Genomic DNA, 17,524 nt, shown 5'->3' on the forward strand with positions numbered 1-17,524 from the left:
AGCCTCTACTTCCTCCTACTCCAGTTCAGCGAAAGCAAGCCCAACTTCTGCTTGCGGCCTTTTCTGACTTGTCTTTCAATGTTCTTGAAGACGATGTTCCTCTCAAGAACCTTCGATGGGCTTGTGATATTATGACTCGGGGTCATGTCCTCAACCCCATCGCCCAAGCAGAACTCCACATGTTTTTGGACCAACTCTCGTTGCTTCTCCATTGGCACCAGACTTCTTTAGTCACCACCTAATCTTTGAACCAACTTTCATCCCTTCGAGTTCATACCCAGTACGAAGCAGAGAACCTCATCAAAGAATACAATGACTTCAAGAATAAAGACGCTGCGTACTGGGATGACTTGGATATGGACGAGCTGGAACAAGGGTTAAAAGAAACAACGTTCGAAATAAAGGCTGAAGAACTCTTTTATCAAGTGAGAGCACATCAACTTCAGCAACCAAGCCTGGAGAAAATAGAGGATAAAATAAAAAAAGAACAGAAATTTATTGACCATAGTTGGACTAAATTCCATGATCTTTTTATTTATTATATTCCTTACTTTTATGAACTCGAATTTGTACCCAAAGACGGCCTTTTGATGTAATTGCTTTTGTTTCAATACAGCTAAGACTTTTCTCTTTGTTTGGCATGGTTTGACTTTATCTCTGTTTGTCTTTATAAGCAAATTTAGAGCTTCGAACTCAACAATCTCATCCTTCGAATTTGAATTCAATCATCTCAAATGAAACACTGAAAAACCAACATAAACTATTCCAATTCATGGAATACAGTTGACAACTTTTGTTCATTTCTATTTAGAATCAGTGCTTCGAATTTAACAATTTTGGCCTTTAAAGCTTGTGTTAATCTTGTCCAACATATGGTCATATGGTTAGTACGATCAATCAATTTTAAATTGATCATTTTTGCTTCAAACAACAGTCCATACTTTCAAAAATATGGAAGCCCCTCTCAAGGGTTGCACTATTTTATTTCGAAAAAGCAATCTCTTATGTATATTACCAAACCAACTATTGGTTTTGATACTTCGAACAACAATTTCCATCCTTAAGGGATCTCAAGTATTGCTTCGAAGGATTTATTCTCATTAAGAAACCATAAAACAAGTTCTTAATCCTTTTGAAGCAAACAAATATCCAAACATTCTTTCACCGCGAGGCATGGAATGTGTTTCGAAGTAAGCTTTCGATATTCGAAGTCGTTTGTCATTTCATTTTGGCGCCAAAAATTGGCTTCGAAGCCAAATATTCTATTTCGAAGCTGACATTAGTATTTGAGATGTGTTTCTCTTCAGAAATTATCAATATTGAGGGAAACTCTTCGCATCCGTACTTTTAATACTTCTTTACGAATTCCACGATATATTTTCAGACACAAAGGTTTTAAAACCCTTTTATTTTGTGCTTTGAATTCACCTATTTGCCTATCACATAAATCCTTCGTCTCTACTGACTTTCCTTTTCCTTCTACTCTCTCCCGACTTTGCATCAATGGCTTCTTCTTCTCTGAAAATACCGGTTATGAAGCGTGCAAGTCCGTCTGTGACCTTGAAAAGGATTATTGCTGAAGAGTGTGAGAAGTATAAGGCCGGTGAGAAAAGCGCCATTGACGGACGCATCTTCATTCCCCGCCGTCATGAACAGCAAGAGTATGTGCTTGGGCCTATCTTCAAAGAGATTCCTATTGAGCTTCCAGCTTTATATCCACATCTAGAAAACCGTTGTCTCCTTTACGAAGGTGGTCTTGACTAGGGAAACTGGAGGATAAACCGCCTCCATCGCTGCTAGCCCACGGTGAAACCAGAGTGGCAAGAATTGTACGATTGGGTTGTCCCTAATAGGACTCTGGACCTTCAAGAGCTCTGCCTTTTCGATGCCCTCCAATTATCCAGGTTCACTATCTCAGAAGACCCTTTCTTAATACCTGCTGCCCTTTGCTTTTGGAATTCTGCCTTTAATTTCTTTCAATTCAGATGTGGGATGATGGCCCCTACTGTTCTTGATATTTGTCATCTATTAGCATTGTCCTCCATTGGAACCCCCTTTGGACCAGATTATCCTGACCTACCAACCTTTTTTTCCCTCTCCTCTCTTAACTCATCCTATAGTGACTTTGTCAAGGCTAAGAATAAAAAGGAGGGCCCTGTGACTGATAAGGAATTCTTTTGTTTTATATTGTATTGGCTTTGCAAATTCTTTTTCTACACCTCTTCTCAAAGAATTATGCCTGAATTCCCCTCTCTTGCCAAAGCCCTTGTTTTATAGAAAAATGTGGCCTTAGCTCCATACGTTCTAGGTCACGTGTACAGAGCTTGTTCTCTTTTTTGTGAGAAACCTTTGGATGCCAATCAAGGAGGTCCATTTTGGATACTTCAGCCTTGGCTTTTTGCCTATTTCACTGAGCTACAATCTAAATGCCTTAAATTTTTTTAGCCAAACCATACTATTCATGGCATGAAGCTAGCCAATGCTTCACTCTATCCTTCTACCTTTACCTTTTACTTTTCTTTCTTCCACCAACTTCCAGCTTCATTTCCTTTCCATAACTTTCGTCCCTTCAAACCTACTACCATTGGCCCATCTTGGTTGAAAACCTTTCTAAGTGATAGGTTCTGCTCTTCCCCCCAACACAAGAACATATGGGCCTCTATTCTGATCCCAAAAGAGTTATTCATTAGGACTATGAATCCCAGAGCTTACAAGTGCATTGCTGCCCTGCTCAATTTGCTAGGAAATTTGGCCTCACACAAGGGGTTCCAATACCTTTCTGCAGCCAGACCAATTTAAGTCTTACCAGCAGGGACTTAAAGGTTCGAAGATCCAGATTAAAAGAAGCAACTTCTAAATTTATCCAGGACTTGATTGAGTTTGAATATCTCCCTTTCATTCCTCAAAGTAACTTATTGAAAAGGTGCCAAAACTGGTAGGTGACCAATATGGAGGTATACTTGGCCATTCCTCCCCAAGACCTATTAATGGTGTTGGATGTGCCCCAAGCCAAGACCCAAAAGAGCTGGAGTTGTCACCTCTCCCACTGCTCCTACCACTTCCATTCCTGTGCCTGCCACCACACAGTCTATTCTTACTGCCTCAACTCCTCTTAGAGTTACTCGAGCTACCTCGAAGAAAGGTATATACCCTTGTTTCTTTTCTTTTCTCCTTCTTTATAATGCTTTTAGCCTTATCTCTAGTTCTTCTTTTTGTGAAGGTGGTGCGGATGCCTCATAGGGAGATTTTCCTTAGAAGATCCAAGCTTTAAATCTTCTCAGGAGCAAACAACAACAAAAGAAAAGGAAGCTTTTACTTGATCCTGAAGAGGAAGCACCTGGGGTTCAGGTAGCAGAAGAAGAAGAAACAGATCAAGAGCAAGAGACACCCTTAAAAAGAAAAAAGAAGATGACTGTCTCCCTTGCTGACTTTACTGGAGATCCTATCCATGAAGCATTTACTAAAGCAGTGCAAGCAGAGCATTCCAAAGAGCTTATTGTATTCTAAAGGGCTTATTGTATTCCAAAGGGCTGAGAAGAGGAAGGAACAACAAATGCTTAGGGATGAAGTTGCTGCCATTGATGCACTCTAGAAAGAGGTTGCAAGGAAACAACAAGCTGCTGGACACTATACTCTTCGCAGCTTCCCAATCATGGCCATTGCATCTAAAACCAGTAAGCTCCTTTTACTTCTATTCATCTTTCTCAAATTCTCAATGCTGAGGTTTAACATTGTTTTGTATTTCTTCTTTTGCAGCCACAACTACTTTGTCAATTCTTCCAATAAAGACTCCATCAGTTTCTGTCGAAGTTGAACAACCTCAAGATGTAGAGCCCATTAAAATAATTCTTCCACTTCCTGGCCCTATATTTTCCATACCCTTCTTGAGGCCAAGTATTCCTACTCCTTTTCCCTTTGGTTTAACTCCATACCTCCCTCACTTATCCTTTGATTTTACTCAATTTGATTCTTCCTCGAGCCTTGTTTCTCCTCCTTTTCCTAAAGAAATTCCAGCTGCTACTTCATCTTTGATGGTAGCTAATTCACCTATAGAGGGAACCGGTAGCTCTCCAACTCATGGTCTATTATCTCTGCCTAGTTCCAGCCCCTCTTCCCTCGACCTATTGGTGGCTAGAACTATAAAGACTGCTGAAGATGCTCCACTCACTTCTCCTATTCATATGCAGTCTTTTCTTCCTTCTATCAAAGCTCTTTTTGCACCTTTCATGTCCACGGATGAGGTAGACATCTTCGAAGCTAGACTAGCTAGTCTCTTCGACATACCTTCCACCTCTCCAATGGCTAGCGATGAGACTGAGCCATTAGTTTTAGCTGATTCTCTGCTAAAAATTTTTGAGAGCTCTTCCACCAACAGTAAGACTTCCTTACCTTCAATAGACTTGGACAGCTGTCTGGGGCTGCTGACATCCTTTTCGAGGATCCCTTTTAAAGCCTTACAGAGGCCTATAATAAGAAATGGCTTCCTCCAGTGCTGCAAGATTGTTGAACAATCCGGCATGATTGTCTCAGGTCATTTGTCTCAAGCAGCAGCCACCAGTGATTTTTACATCAACATTTGCTATGCTGCCAAGGCTGCAAAGGAGAAATTGGTGAAAGACCAGAGTTTTGTTTCCAAAATACATACTGAAGTATCAAAGTTAAAGGAACAACATTCACCGTCTCCTAATTTCGAACTCAACTATTGGAGAAGAAAGCTCAACTTGAAAAGGAGCTATCCGCAGTTAACCAGGCCTTAGATTGAATTGTCTCCAAATTGCAGATTACCAATCAAGGACTAGCTGACCGAAAGCAGGAAATGACCACAGCCATCTAGTTGTTCTCATCATTTAAGAAGAACATCCATTGTAAAAGAACAACTGAGACATTGTACTGACTTTTTGGCCAATTTATGGCAGAATGTATTCAACTCTTTATAAAAAGTAAATTCTTATTTATCATTTGAATATTCTTATGTTCTTTTACTTAACATTTATTATATTCCTTGTGTATCCCATATGGTTAGAAAATAAGGCTTCAAGTATCTGTCATTAATCTTTTTGGGATGTACATATCCATTCAAATTTCTCAAATGGTATGCTCTAAAAGACAGAACTCTATGAACTTGATATGGTCATTCCCAATTAGGTGACCATTTGCTAAACTTATGGCTTTTAATCCCTATTGGGAGTATTGTCTTCCATACCAAATCACCTTCATCAAAGCCAATGTGCTTGACTTTCTTATTATAGTTTTTGGTAGCTTTCTTCTTTTGGAAAAGAATGCTATTTAATGCCAAAATCCTAATTCCATCTATACTTTCTAATTCCAAGCACATACTCTGATGGTATTGCTCAAGATCTAACTGGTCTTGGCATCTCACCCTCAAGGATTTAACATTAATTTTCACAAGTACCACTGCATCATGCCCATACACTAAGGCATATGGAGTGATTCATGTACTTGATCTTGGAGAAGTCCTATAAGCCCACAATACATCCAATAATAAGTTATGCTAATCTCTAGGATTGTCTTCCATAACTTTCTATATTCCTTTTTTCAAAGACTTATTGGATGATTCAGCTTGACCATTAGCTTGTGCATAATAGGGAGTGGAATTAACAAGGCTAATTCCAAACTCTGCCACAAAAGACTTTACCATTTTCCCATCAAATACAGTCCCATTATCAACAGTTATAGTCTGTGGGATACCAAATCTATGGATTAAATCCTTAATGAATTCAATGACTTCAGTCTGGTCTACAGCTTTGTATGGCTTAGCTTCAATCCACTTAGTGAAGTAATCAGTGGCCACTAAGATGAAACAATGATGCTTCGAAGAAGGTGGGTGTATTTTCCCCATCATATCCATGGTCGATCCTGTAAATGGCCAAGACCTCACAACTGTATGCAGGTCAGTTATGGGAACGTGCCTTATTGTGCCATGCTTTTGGCATGCCTGGTAACCTCTTGCATATTCTATGCAGTCTTTAAGGATAGTTGGCCAATAGTAGGAATGCCTTCGAAGCAGCCATCTAATCTTCACACCAGGCTGATGAGCGCCACAGATGCCTTCATGAACCTCAGCCATAGCTGTCAATGCTTCCTTTGGGCCTAAACATTCTAGCAATAACTCATCTCCCTGTAAAAACCCTGACCCGTAGTTAGCTACTAATTAGTAATTAAGGATGTTAGTTAAGCGGATTAAATAAATTATGGGTTTGTTATGTAATTTGCATGACCTTTGGCTTCCTATCTGTTACTGGTGGAAATATCTGTCTAGAAATCTACTTTAATATAAAGATTGAAAGCCTTATCAGCGTCCGAAACCGAAATTGATTACACCAATATGTTATTTAGAATTTTTAGAACCTTATGGCGAGTTTTATTAAAAATTGATTCAGTCTGATTCGTTAGGTTGCGTTTGGCAAGCCTTATGTCTAATTAATGTATTTTTAGCACCCTAGCTATATATGTGAGCCTTTAAGCTCATTTGAGCTCATTTTCCCTCATAACTAAGTGCAAATCTGAGAAAACATTTTAGAGAGAGAGAGAGGAGGAGATTGAAGAGAGAACTCAAAGATTTGTAGGTGCTCATCTAAATTGTGCAAGTTCTTAGCAAGACCAAGACTCTAGGTAAGAATTCAACCCCTAATTTATGAATCTAAGTCACCAACATGAAGATTATGAGTTTAATTGTGAATATTGAGCCTAGGATGAAGATTTGAGTTACCATTCATACATACATGCATGAATACATGGAGTTTTGACATGTTAAGTTTGATTTTGGGCATCTATGTTGTTATCATAAGTTATTTGGCACATGCATGTGTAATTCATCATACTTTAAAGCTTAGATCAATGTTTTGAAAAGGATTTCCCTCATGCATGGAGCCTTTGAGCTCAATTTACTAGTTTCATGAAGTTGGAAGAAAAGAGTTTGAAAGATTTTACATGCATGCTTTGTTTCTTAAATTTCAAGATGGAATGTGAGTTTTTGGCAAAACCTTGGGCCATGGTTTTATGAAATGATCCTAAATTCTTCATGTTTTGCAAGTTTGCAATGTTATCTCAAGTTTTGGATGGTTGAATTCGAGTTTTGAGCTTGGTGATCAAATCTGGAAATTCAAGAATTTGCATCCACGCTCGAGCGTGGGAGTTCACGCTCGAGCGACCACTCTGAGTGCGTGCACTCCGCTTAAGCGACCAAAAGTCCGCTCGAGCGTGAATTACAAGCTCTCAGAAGTTTCATGTCGTTTACAGATCGCTCGAGCGAAGGAATGTGCGCTCGAGCGACCATTCTGATTTTGCATGTCCACCCGAGCGTGGAAGTTGTAGCTCCAGCGTAGATTGAGACCAACTAGTACTTTTTCCCAAGTTTGCAGATCGCTCGAGCGAAGAAAGTCTCGTTCGAGTGACCCCTCTCATTTTGCATGTTCGCTCGAGCGGGGACCTTATTTTCAGAAATTTTGCCTAAGTGTTCCAACTCATGTTTTGACATCCTCATTGCATCTTAGGTATTCCTAAGACCTAATTAAGCTTTGATAATGAGGTTATGGATTAAAAACACACTAAGTGAAGAGTGTACTAAGTTATAAGATTCAAGAGTGTGTTTTGAGCAATGTGTTAAGCAAGAAACCTATGTAAAGTAAGCTAAGTCGTGTTGGCCACATGAATGTGTAATGATAAGACATGCTTGTGTTATGTATTTTGTGATTGTAGGTCAGACTCGAGGATTGATTGACAGCTCACTGGAACCACTGTGAGTAACGTTATCGTAAAGATACGTTTATATGCAATTATGTTCGAAATGAAATATGATAAGCTATGATTTCTGAAATGTTATCTATTTACGTGAACGAACATTCCAAGTTTGAAATCTATTATGGCATCCTTAGATAGTCCCAAGTCATGGGGGACAGCATGAAAATGCGGGTCCATGAGAGATCTCGTTAGCCACTTCATTGTGGTGATATGTGTTTAATCGGTATCCGGAACCGGTTACTCTAGTCGGAAGACGTTCTGTGATGTGTTCTATGGGATGTACCATTATTATGTTCTGATATGAGGATGATTATGCTATGATCTATTTTCCGCTTATGATATGTTTGGATTTCGTTCACTAACCTCTTTACCTTAATGTTATTCATTGGGTTTCAGCTCACTGTTTGTATATATATATGTATAGGTGAGCATTCTGGAGTTCAAGCCCAAAGGCTTTTGTCTGGATCTATAATGTAATACCCCTGTTCCGTAATATGTTAATTGGTCCTTAATATGATGTGATTATGTGTCTTGATATGATTTTGTGTTCCATTATGTGAATATATGTGATTCTAGAATTCTATCTGTCCACCGTAGGAATATCTGTTTGAATAATCTGCTTTGGAATTAAATTGAGGGCCCTATCGGCCACAAAACCCGAAATTGATCGTGCCATTGTGATTGGCGTAATTTTTAGAGCCTACGGTGGAGTTTAATTGAAAACTGATTTGGGTCAGATTAAATCGATTAAATTGATGAATTAAGTGCCCAAATATTTTATAATGAAATAATGTGTTGAGTGGGGCTAATAGGGGCCTTATTATGATCAATTCCTCACCCTTATATCATTTTGGCTGAAGTTTAACTCTCTAGAAAAGAGAGAGAGTTGACTTTGAGAGAGAGGGGAGGCACCTTTGGGCATTTTGATTCAAAATTGTGAATTGGGAAGACTAGGTGCAAGACTTGGCCATAATTGTGAAGATTGGGCCTCTAGGTAAGCATTGATTCTTGAATTCATGAGTTTAATGTGTAATCTTGTGTGTTCAAGGGTTGTTGTGATCAAGAGCATGATTTGAGATCATTTTGTTGAAATTGAGGCTTGATATGTGCATGCATGTAATGAACTCCCATGGAATCACAAAATCTAGCATGTAATTTGTGAAATTGTGAAAGATTGGTAGTGTAATCCCACATGCAAACATGTCTTTGTTGAGTCTTATGGGAATGAGCACTAATTGCATTATTTGAAATGAAAATGAAGTCAAAATGGGCATGCATGTCTGAATAATTGAAGATATGAGCTTTGAATGCATGAAATGGTTACATTGGTAATGAGTTGGTGGAAAATGAGCCATGCATGTAAATAAATGATGAAATTGAGCTTCAATATATTGTAATTCTATGTTTGTACCATGTTAGTATATGATTATGTGAAGTTTGGGCCAAAATCATGCATTTAGAGCCTTTGGATGTCGAGATGAAGCTCAAGAACTCAATCTGGAAAACCCAGATTTTTGATGTCCGCTCGAACGGGTTAAGTGACGCTCGAGCGAAGAAATCGAGCTCCCAGCATTTTCTGCAGACATGGTTCCCGCTCGAGCGTGGAATTCGACGCTCGAGCGTGGGAGCTATTTTGACAGGCCTTCCGCTCGAGCGCCCTATTTAACGCTCGAGCGTATTTTTCATGCAACCAGTACTTTTGCAGGCCTTGAGGGTCCGCTCGAGCGGGTAAATTGACGCTCGAGCGGGGACCCTAATTTCTGGAATTTTGTTCATGCGTTCTGTGTTTCGTTTTCCGTTCTCTTTCACTTGTAATCACTCTTAGGCGTATGTTAAACATTATAAATGAGTTAATGAGATAAGAATAAAGCCTAAAGAGGAATATGTGAATTAAGGGACGGATTGAATTTTTAATGACCCTTTTGTGTGCATGGAATGTCTAGGGTCAAGCTCCAGGGCGAATCCACAAGCCGATCACTGTGAGTAATATCAATATTCGAAAGCTTGTCAATGTCCAATTGTTGTTCCCTTATAAACTTTATGAGTTGTTAATTGAGATTGTGGACAAAACCTGACAGGAATGAATGAATGGACCAAAGGTCGTTTTGATGTGAATGAATGGACCGAAGGTCGTTTTGATGTGAATGAATTGACCGAAGGTCGTTTTGATATAAATGAATGGACCGAAGGTCGTTTTGATGTGAATGAATGGACCGAAGGTCGTTTTGATGTGAATGAATGGACCAAAGGTCGTCCTGATATAAATGAATGGACCAAAGGTCGTTTTGATATAAATGAATGGACCGAAGGTCGTTTTGATGTGAATGAATGGACCAAAGGTCGTCCTGACATAAATGAATGGACCAAAGGTCGTCCTGATGTAAATGAATGGACCAAAGGTCGTTTTGACACATGTGAGTGGGCCGAAGGCCGTTTTGACATGAATGAGTGGGCCGAAGGCCGTTTTGACATGAACGAGTGGGCCAAAGGCCGTTTTGACATCAATGAATGGGCCAAAGGCCATTTTGACAAAAATGAATGGGCCGAAGGCCGTTTCGACATAAGTGAATGGGCCGAAGGCCGTTTTGCCATGAATGGGAACCCAAATGGGCCAAAGGCCAGAATGTTGGAACTACAGTTACTTGATTTGCATTTCGTATAGTCGTATATATTTGCTAATTAGAAGTATGAATTGGGCCCAAGGCCGTTTGGAGCATGTTGTTCTACATATTGCTATGTAACTGTCATATTTGATATTATTCACTGGGCTATCGCTCACGCTCATTCATGTGTTTGTAGGTGAGCCAAGAGAAGTCTAGACCCAACCTCAGTGAAGTCTGTAGGGAGCAACTAAGGTTTTGAGAGAGTCAGCCCTTGTGTCTCACGCACGAGACCCGTCTTCACCCTTTTGTTATATATTTACATTTTGTCAGGTTAGCGAAGTTTTGTATATGTCTGCTTACAGTTTTATGGGTTGACTTAGTTTTGGATGATCCTGTCTGTACAGAACCTATGTCGCTATGTTTCTGTTATGAGTTATTAACGTACATATGTATGGTTTGTTTTGATGTGCCATGTAAGCACAGCTCTATGGACAAAGTTTTAAATTTTGCTTCCCTTTTGGCCCCCTTTACTCTGATGTGTTAAGTCTGTTTTGGTTTGAGGCCGTAGGTAATCTTAGGATTACTGGCCGGTTACGTCCTTAAGCCATGGGGGCGGGTTCGGGTCGTGACAGAGTGGTATCAGAGCACGAGTTAATAACTCACACACTTGTCCAAAAGAGCAATAAGCGTCTAGAAAAGATCTAGGATGCATTCATGTGATAAGTATGAATTTGAAAGCATCAGAAATACGCTTAAATGTTTAATGTGAACGGTCATGTGCTATAATTTGTAAATTGCTTGCATTGTGAACCACTGGAATAGGTATGCTTTCCGGTATATGCATACTCGTGAATTTTTGTATTAAGTGTAATGCAAGTTTAATCAGATAGTGAATAAGAACTCTATAAGGTTGTGTTTAGCCTTAATTATGTTATGATGATATGAAACGAATGAATGATTGTCCAAATTTCCTGGAACGTAATTGTGGTATCCTTAGCAGAGGCCCTCGCCCAGGGGACATAATACTGTGGCTTATGGTCATGAGGCCCTAGCCCGGGGGAAATAATACCGTGGCCTATGTATGAGACATGTTGCCGGTACCGAAGGTTCCATTATGGAACTTGATATGCTTGACCAGTATGATATGTTACGCTAAAGGAAATACCACATATGATTTGAATATGAGATATGAATTGTTACACTAATGTGTACAACAAGTTTGTTTTGTTATAATGCACATACATGAACAAATGAACCATGAAAAGTTGTTTACGTGCATTCAATTCTGCCTACAGGGGTGTCTATTTGAAATATGAACATGATTTGAGTACATAATTACTTAGTAAATGTTCAGCATGTAATATTTGATAAGTATGAAATTATCTGTTACGTATATGATTAATTACGTACGATATGTGAAATGAGAATATAAAAACGTGCCTATGTGCGAATGTACTCATGCGATTTTGTGTTTAATTTCGTATTGGGCATCCCAGTATTTGGTGAAGTTTGATAAGAATTTGTGTAGAGTATGGGCAAATTAAGGGCATACAGGTTGGAAAGTTCTTCCACAGCCCGACTTGATAGTCCGGAAAGAGTAGTACAAGAATTGGCAGAGACCTTGAGACAACAGCGTTAGTTGCCGCTACGGCAAGAACCTTTGCCACCACCAGTGTGAGAAACACCGAGGAGTTTGTTACCAGACTTCTGGGGCTCGTTATAGATATGGTAAAATGGACCATACGGCAAGGAACTGTCCCCGGATTGAACGAAATGTGAATGAATCCTCTGCCTTGGCTAAATCCGTACCAGTGGTAGGAATTGCTACTCAGGATGGAGTAATCACACTCATCCCAGAAAGCACTCAGAATGTTGTAACCATTATCCCAGGTATCTATACTGTTTACAAATGAATGCCTATGTGTTGATTGGTTCTGAATTAGTACATGTGTACATTTTTGCTTGGGATATTATTTGATTCGGATCGGCATATTCCTTCATATCTGCTGCATGTGTATCTAGATTGGTTAGACCTATCAGATAGAGGCCGTATTCATTGAATGTGTATGCTTCATTTAGGGAAATTGTGAAATGCGTATTGGGGTATCGATTAGCTCTGCACACGCACATGTACATCTGAACCAATGCTTAGGGTGATTTGTTATATTACTGTTTCGATGACTAAACCACTGGAAGTATGATTATGTGATCGCGTGACTGAGTTGAGCACCCTAAATGATGAACTCTATAATTGTGAGACCATGCATTTTGATGGGTAGAAAATTGACTGGATTATGTGACTATACTGGGCTCGACTCATAAACCTACATTTTGTGACTAATTTGGAACTTTTGTGTAACAGACCCTATCTTATGTACAACCGAGGAACTCTGTTTAATGTGTTACTGTGCACCATGTGCTTGTACATAAGACTTGTTTGGGAATTGCTGCATTGATTATGGTACATACTTCCTGACCCGAATAACTGCATGTTTATGCAACTACCCCCGAATTTATGTAGTCAATGCCATATTGTACATGACTTGAAATGCTTTGATATGAACAGTTGTGATGAATAATTCTGATATGACTTGGAGAACTGATAAACTTAGGACAGTTGTGAAACTATCAGCCGTGTGCCTAAACAAACGAAGTGAGCCTCACAGCACCGAATGTACCCCATTTGAGAAAACTTTTATCTGATCCGATCCGATAGAACCTTTGCCTGATATTGTTCCGATGGAACCTTTGTTCGATCTAATCTGACAAGACCTTTGCTTGGATCGACCGATAAGACCCTCTATCTAATTTGATTGTGTAAAAAGGGGATTAAGAATTGCTTGTGAATAAATAGCCAGATTATTCTTGGCAGAAAAACTGATAGACCCAAAACTTGAATTCGTCTGGAATACTTGACTTATTTGAAAGGCCTTTTGTGGCCTGTCAACAGATTGATCTAACTATGAACACCGTTGAGAACCAATCCCCAACTATTGAGGACATATGTGTTAAAAATGAACCGAATTGTACAAACCCCGTGATGGGGTGTCGTAAGGAGTGTTGTTCCATTTTGTTTGTTTGACGCTACGGGAACCGATGACGGTAGATTGATTTGATTTTGAGCAGTACTGAACATTTGTCTTTGACCGATCAGAACATGTTTTGTAAGGGAGAGTGGTTGCTTCAGTGTTATCAGATTTTGGGGAAATCAGGTTATAGTGAATGGTGTTGTGTTGCTTTGATGACATTCTTAGAGTGTCCCTTCGTGCTAGGGGACGTTAAGCCCATGTAGCACCTTTGATTGAGATACCTTTTGCCACCGACGGTTTCGTACGGGTGGGTTTGACTAATCGATCTGGAATCGGCCACCGACGGTCACGAACGGGTGTGCTTCGATTCCGAGACGATTATTCCATTGTTTTGTTCGGAATGTCATCCTTTGGTATTATGTAAATGTTTTAACATCCAGGAAACTTTGAAAAACCCTGATTGTCCGAAAAGTGCGTGAATTTAGTACGCTTTGTATATACCCGCCCAGTGTCATTATATTCTGTGATTGGAACCCTGAGAATGTGTGAATTGTGTTTGACATGCGATTGACTCCTTTGATAATGCATTTGACATCATGGGGATTTACGTATATGAATTGTCTTATGCTTTTGACGACTGTCAGATAAAGTAGAAAGACTCGATGGAACAGAGGATTGAATACTGAACTGAATTGTGAATTGCAAACTGTAAACTGTGGAGTGAACTGAGAATACGTGTATTCTATTAGAAGTCGACTGCCTCAGTGTTGTTGTATTTTACAATTGGTACTATGAGGATATACGGACTATATACGTTGTATGGGTAATTGCCTCGATACTACCTTTGTTGGTTAGGGAATCAGTGTCTAGATCCACTTTGAATTTCTGAAGACTTTTGATTGACCTTGGATAACTGTGATGAGTCACTGGACTAAATACCGAATCGGATTATGAATTGTGGAACTATTGAAGAATGAATTGAACTTTTGTGACAAGGGAGTAGACCGAACTCCTGTGACAAGTTAGCTGACATTTGAAATAAATATGTTAGTGACCTGCTTTGAAGAGGGTAATTGGTGAATGTGTGTCTAAGTATTTTTTTTTTTTTTCGGGACCAACAGGTCGAAGCCGAATACCAGATGGTGGCGGAACTACTTTAATCTCTCTATTTTGGAATGGAAATGGGAATGTGTGACTACGAATTTTGTTGTGGGGCTACCTTGGGCACCCAAGATATAAGTCCCGTTTGAGTTTTTGAATATGGGATTACTGAGTTGCCTATCTCCTCCCTGTGAAATTTTTGTAAGATGCTTGTAGACTAGTCACTGTTATGCCAATAAGATTGCTTGTTTGCATGAGGTCCCAGTATCTATTGTTTTAGACAGAAATTTTAAAATGTGTTTGAATTTTGACAAGCCTTCAAGAGGCAATGAGAACTGAATTCGGATTCAGCACTACTTTTCATCCATAAATTGATGTATAGTCAGAAGGAACTATTTAGACTCTGGGATAAATGCTCCGAATGTGTACTTTAGATCTTCGAGAAGTCAGGAAAAAAATCTGTCCATTGTTGGCAGACTCTGCTTACAACAAAAGCTTACGCTCTAGCTTCAATATGGCACCATGCAGGCTTTGTATGGAAGAAAAAATAAGTCTCTGACTGGTTGAGGACCGAGTTTTATTTAACTTTGCAGGCTTTGTATGGAAGGATTGGAACCATTGAATGGAACGTGTTCCGAAGTGTGCCTGACTAAAGGTAAATTAAGTTTGGAGGACCAAACTTTCTAAAGGGGGGAAGACTGTAATACCCCTGTTCCGTAATATGTTAATTGGTCCTTAATATGATGTGATTATGTGTCTTGATATGATTTTGTGTTCCATTATGTGAATATATGTGATTCTAGAATTCTATCTGTCCACCGTAGGAATATCTGTTTGAATAATCTGCTTTGGAATTAAATTGAGGGCCCTATCGGCCACAAAACCCGAAATTGATCGCGCCATTGTGATTGGCGTAATTTTTAGAGCCTACGGTGGAGTTTAATTGAAAACTGATTTGGGTCAGATTAAATCGATTAAATTGATGAATTAAGTGCCCAAATATTTTATAATGAAATAATGTGTTGAGTGGGGCTAATAGGGGCCTTATTATGATCAATTCCTCACCCTTATATCATTTTGGCTGAAGTTTAACTCTCTAGAAAAGAGAGAGAGTCGACTTTGAGAGAGAGGGGAGGCACCTTTGGGCATTTTGATTCAAAATTGTGAATTGGGAAGACTAGGTGCAAGACTTGGCCATAATTGTGAAGATTGGGCCTCTAGGTAAGCATTGATTCTTGAATTCATGAGTTTAATGTGTAATCTTGTGTGTTCAAGGGTTGTTGTGATCAAGAGCATGATTTGAGATCATTTTGTTGAAATTGAGGCTTGATATGTGCATGCATGTAATGAACTCCCATGGAATCACAAAATCTAGCATGTAATTTGTGAAATTGTGAAAGATTGGTAGTGTAATCCCACATGCAAGCATGTCTTTGTTGAGTCTTATGGGAATGAGCACTAATTGCATTATTTGAAATGAAAATGAAGTCAAAATGGGCATGCATGTCTGAATAATTGAAGATATGAGCTTTGAATGCATGAAATGGTTACATTGGTAATGAGTTGGTGGAAAATGAGCCATGCATGTAAATAAATGATGAAATTGAGCTTCAATATGTTGTAATTCTATGTTTGTACCATGTTAGTATATGATTATGTGAAGTTTGGGCCAAAATCATGCATTTAGAGCCTTTGGATGTCGAGATGAAGCTCAAGAACTCAATCTGGAAAACCCAGATTTTTGATGTCCGCTCGAACGGGTTAAGTGACGCTCGAGCGAAGAAATCGAGCTCCCAGCATTTTCTGCAGACATGGTTCCCGCTCGAGCGTGGAATTCGACGCTCGAGCGTGGGAGCTATTTTGACAGGCCTTCCGCTCGAGCGCCCTATTTAACGCTCGAGCGTATTTTTCATGCAACCAGTACTTTTGCAGGCCTTGAGGGTCCGCTTGAGCGGGTAAATTGACGCTCGAGCGGGGACCCTAATTTCTGGAATTTTGTTCATGCGTTCTGTGTTTCGTTTTCCGTTCTCTTTCACTTGTAATCACTCTTAGGCGTATGTTAAACATTATAAATGAGTTAATGAGATAAGAATAAAGCCTAAAGAGGAATATGTGAATTAAGGGACGGATTGAATTTTTAATGACCCTTTTGTGTGCATGGAATGTCTAGGGTCAAGCTCCAGGGCGAATCCACAAGCCGATCACTGTGAGTAATATCAATATTCGAAAGCTTGTCAATGTCCAATTGTTGTTCCCTTATAAACTTTATGAGTTGTTAATTGAGATTGTGGACAAAACCTGACAGGAATGAATGAATGGACCAAAGGTCGTTTTGATGTGAATGAATGGACCGAAGGTCGTTTTGATGTGAATGAATTGACCGAAGGTCGTTTTGATATAAATGAATGGACCGAAGGTCGTTTTGATGTGAATGAATGGACCGAAGGTCGTTTTGATGTGAATGAATGGACCAAAGGTCGTCCTGATATAAATGAATGGACCAAAGGTCGTTTTGATATAAATGAATGGACCGAAGGTCGTTTTGATGTGAATGAATGGACCAAAGGTCGTCCTGATGTAAATGAATGGACCAAAGGTCGTTTTGACACATGTGAGTGGGCCGAAGGCCGTTTTGACATGAATGAGTGGGCCGAAGGCCGTTTTGACATGAACGAGTGGGCCAAAGGCCGTTTTGACATCAATGAATGGGCCGAAGGCCATTTTGACAAAAATGAATGGGCCGAAGGCCGTTTCGACATAAGTGAATGGGCCGAAGGCCGTTTTGCCATGAATGGGAACCCAAATGGGCCAAAGGCCAGAATGTTGGAACTACAGTTACTTGATTTGCATTTCGTATAGTCGTATATATTTGCTAATTAGAAGTATGAATTGGGCCCAAGGCCGTTTGGAGCATGTTGTTCTACATATTGCTATGTAACTGTCATATTTGATATTATTCACTGGGCTATCACTCACGCTCATTCATGTGTTTGTAGGTGAGCCAAGAGAAGTCCAGACCCAGCCTCAGTG

The sequence above is a fragment of the Camellia sinensis genome, chromosome 10 (genome assembly GCF_055761805.1).
Source record: "Camellia sinensis isolate YWXY chromosome 10, ASM5576180v1, whole genome shotgun sequence".
Classification (NCBI taxonomy): domain Eukaryota; kingdom Viridiplantae; phylum Streptophyta; class Magnoliopsida; order Ericales; family Theaceae; genus Camellia; species Camellia sinensis.